Source organism: Octodon degus, unplaced genomic scaffold (genome assembly GCF_000260255.1).
Source record: "Octodon degus isolate 3935 unplaced genomic scaffold, OctDeg1.0 scaffold00039, whole genome shotgun sequence".
NCBI classification, from domain to species: domain Eukaryota; kingdom Metazoa; phylum Chordata; class Mammalia; order Rodentia; family Octodontidae; genus Octodon; species Octodon degus.
In genome coordinates this window covers 9,162,619-9,167,096 of record NW_004524615.1, presented here as the reverse complement: position 1 = coordinate 9,167,096, position 4,478 = coordinate 9,162,619, and positions in this window count along the sequence as shown.

Genomic DNA, 4,478 nt, shown 5'->3' with positions numbered 1-4,478 from the left:
TGCTTTCCAATTTCTTCTATGCTATAGTCTCCCGCATTTGTTCTAGGTGGGCTCGGGGCCTGAGGATGCATTTTGCTCCTTTTCTTTGTCATTTTGTGTAGCACTGTCTTCTGACCTTTGGTGTAGAGCTTTGGTAGTTATTACCTGAGCACCAGGTCTGGATGTGCCAAGTTCAAACTGGTTCAGGTGGCTGTGGCTTGGGTTTGGCTGCTGTGTTCCACTTCTTCCTGCTGCAGCCCTTTAGGTAAACCCTCTGTGCCACTCCGGCAAGATATTCTACTCCTGGATCAGCTGCGTGGGTCTTGCCTCTAGCTTCTCTGCAGGGAATTCTTCCACAGGGCTCCTCACTAGGTCTGTCTGAAGGAGGAATTTCCATTCACACGCCGGACCTGCGTGCTGGCTGGAGTGAGGATCTGGAGGGGCCTGGACCGTCCCACTCACATTCTGGGCCTCTCCTCTTATCTTTGAACACACTTATGCCATCATTCTTGCCACATGCTAAGAAATTCTCAGACTCTTTTCTGTGAGTGTCTTTGGAGGACTGTTGTGGCTGAATGTCCTGAATCCAAAATATTTATTTTTTGTGGTCATTTTGACTTTGGCAAAGAACCAGTAGCTGCACAGCGCCAACTCCAATGAATAAGGCAGGTGAGGCCTCATAGTCAGGCTTGTACCCACCGCTTTTCCTGATGGATCACACTCACCAAGGCAGCATTCCCCAGATCACAGTCACAGCTCATGAAGACCCTCACAAAAGGCAACTCTAGAGCTACCTCTGAAAGTGGCCAAAGGGATGGGATAAATGGGCCTGCAGTGAGGGGACATGCTCCAGAGAATCAATTGTTGAGTCTTTTGCTACAGTAGCTATTTTTATTTAAACACACACCGTTATTTCAAGCATCCTTCATGACTCTATTCAGCATTCCATGGTATGGGCTCACCCTTCGTTTGCACTGAACATACTCTTATGTTTATGTGTGTTTCCGGACATTTCAGTCTAACACTTCAAGCAGGGTTTGATGTAGTCTGTGAAGTGAAGGATGTAAGAAAACTCTTGGAGAGATCACTTTATGGTTAAAGACTAGGAACATCATTTCTTCAAATTCTAGAATGGGGACACTGAATATAAAATGTTTGTAAGCTATTAAAGAACAGAGACAGTGCTATTTTTATGGTGTGTAATAGCTCCATATTAAAATATGTTCTTAATTAAATGATATGTTGATGCTTCTAGATTTGGAAATTTGACTCTCACTTGTAATGTTTTGAGAAACACAAGCAAGGACAGCACTAGTGGTGGGACATGTGGTGGTACAAAGAATATTTCAAAATTGGGCTGGGGACAGAAGTTTACCAGAGAGGAGCTGTTGATTCCATCTCCCTAGACAAGGGTCCTGTTCATCTGGTCCTCAGCTGCAAGGCAAGCTAGAAGGCAGTTGGCACTGGTAAGACGTTGTTTTCATTTACAACTGTGATATTCTGGTATCAACCTACCATACATTTTTCTCTCCAAATTTGTGACAAATTAGAAATGCATTCTTCTATGAAATAACCTTATAACATCCCCAACAAATACTCTCCAAGAAAGATTACAATTTATCACAATCATCACCATGGAACAATTTTAATACGATGCGGTAAGATGTTCTGGATGTGGGGGAAGGGAGGTGCTCCTCTCCACTTTCCTAATGGGGGCACACTTGTCACATGGAAGTGCAGTGACAATCTTGGTGCCGGGCAGGATGGTCGCAACACTGTACAGAAGCGCTGTCTCCCTGGCCATTCCTCCCTGAGCCCTGGGGGATGACATGGGGCCATGTTGTGCAGAAGTCTGCCACTGTTATAGAGCGCCCAATGGAATTCTGCTGGCGGGCCACTGCTGGGGAGCCACTGGTTTGGTGTATGTGACTAACGCTGCCCGGGCTTCCTCTTTTTGACTGTTACTGCTGTCTCCATGGCTTGTGATTTACTGAACCACTTAGGAATTTCAAGTTTTCTCTTTGCGTAATTGCTAAATGGGGAATTTTCCACATATGAAAGACTTCAACTGTATCGAAAGCAACTTGAGTTATATTCTAGGACACAGTTCTCCTGGAGCTCAGCCAATACAGAGGAATTATTTTTGGAGGAAGGCAAACATTTACGTCCCTCTAGAACTGAAATATTAATTGAGCTAATCAATAGGAATTGGAACATTACTGTGTGCGGCACAGACTGCAACCCTTGCTTGGTGCTGGTGATTGCGTTTTTACAAAGCACTGGCCAGGTGCTGTCGAGAAAGAAAGCATGGCAGCGAGCGGCCAGCTACAGGGCAAGCTGCGAGCACGGCAGGGCCACCAGTGAGAGCGGTGCTTGGCTCTCCATGCTTTCCCAGCCACGTCAGCTCAGCACCTTTTATTATTCCTACCCTTTGCCTGTGTCACTGAATTAGACGGAGGACAGAACACTGACAAGGCCTTACAATGGGAAAACTTGACGTCAAAAAGTATGTGCAGCAGGTACAGGGATCAGTTAGTGTTACTTTTCAGAACTACTGTACATGTGGCTCTATGGCTAGCTCAAAATAAAAAGTAAGAATGTTAAAAAGAGTGGTGTGTGTACATGTGTGTGTTCAGACATAGTTACTGATGGGTCACACACACACACACACACACACACTCACACTTATGCACACATACACACTTTATGTCCTTCCAGTCTCTTCTACTGGTCCCTCTCTTTGAAGGGTACAAGAGAAAAATACCCAAGCAGACTGTGGGACACCCACTTCAGGGTCCGGTGCTGGGTGCTGCAGGCAGGATGAACTGTCCATGGTCCTAGAACACGGGGTCTCTTTCAGCCAAGCTCTTGGTTTTCACAGTTCATATTCACAGCAGTCTTGTGAACAGAGCATGCGCAAACGTGAACTAAACCATCCCATTTTATGGATAAGGAAATTAACGCTTAGTGAGGCGAGGGGATGGGCTGGGCCAAACAGGTTGTAAATGGCCAAAGGCGGATTGGCGCCTAAAGCTGACCTTCAGCTTCATGCTTCATGGTTTGATCTACAACCTTGTTGCTAAGGCAAGGGGAATGGGCATCTGGCCTCCAATCACATACTTTGGGCTTGTTGCACTGTGCCACAGGAAACTCTCGACTCAAGTAATGATTCAGAAACTTCATGCAAAAACATTTATATATGTTGTGATTTAACAGAGAGACAATTAGAAACCTGGAATTTAAAGCTACCTTAGAGATTAGGAGTCCACTTTCTTACTAAACCTAAAAGTATGGTTAACAGATGGTAAATGGCCATTCTTTCAGGGAAAAAAATCCCCTCTATTTCTAACAAAATAGAATCTTCTAATTATAAGTACATGCTTCCTAGTGTTAATCTAAAGCCTGTTTGTCTCTTATAACTAACAAAATATAAGCATTTCTTATGCAAAACACACTTTTCTGATAAAATTGCCCCAAGAAAAGCATAAGGCAGGACATCGTGCGCCATCTGTAAGTCTAAGCCTCTCCAATCCTTTTCAATCTTTTTTCACTTGGCATCACTTTCAGAATCTTGATTTCCCTCTCAATACATTCTTTGATTCCTTGCTGTTCTGTCTTAAATCTCTGTCTCCCAAGCCCGAGGTGTTGCCGCAGAAGTGGCCTGACTGAGAGGAGGAGCTTTCTTTCTGAATGGTCTTTCTACTTTGCCACCATAACACAGGCTCTTCACAGATGTGGGGACTGAGAAGTGTTCTTTCTCAATGGTGACTTCAGTTGGTCCACTGGAAATGGAGTATTAGAACACATACTAGTGTATGTGTCTGGGGCCACCGCGGGAGAACACAGAATGTGGGATTTCCTATGGAGATTTCTGCTCTCTGTCAAGCCAAACCCTTATCTGCTTGGCAAGTTCAGGAGATCACTGTTTACCTTTTGATAACTGTTGAAATTACTGGAACTCAGGCAAGGGTTAAGGAATGGTAGGAGGGAGTGGTCGTTCACAAGGAGCTGGGAATCACAGGTCTTTACCTGAATGTGGCTCCCAGCTGAGAGATATGAACTCTGTATTCGGCATTGAACATTTTCCCTCTGTATGTAGAGTCACGTAGGACATTTGAAAGCCATAGTTAATATTTTCTTGAAAGACTTTACATTTTCTCCAGAAAGCTCAAGTTAAGTATTAGTAATAAAATTGCTTTGGAACTTTCCTTTTTTGAAGGAACTCTTAACACTCAACACTGAAGTCTTAATATTCAAACTAGTACAGAGTCAAAAGTTGGTATCTTTATGTCCCTATGCTATTTGAGTTGAATTTCTTAACTTTTTTTACATTTTACAGCAAGACATATGAGTCACAAGACTGGTGTAAAGTGTTCTACTTCTCCCTTTTTTTAAGATCAGGAACAAATTGACATGGCTCCACTTTCCCTGGTTTGGAGAGCATTATATCTTAGGATTGTTTGAGAGCTCTAAGCAAATGTTTGGTTATACAGCATGTG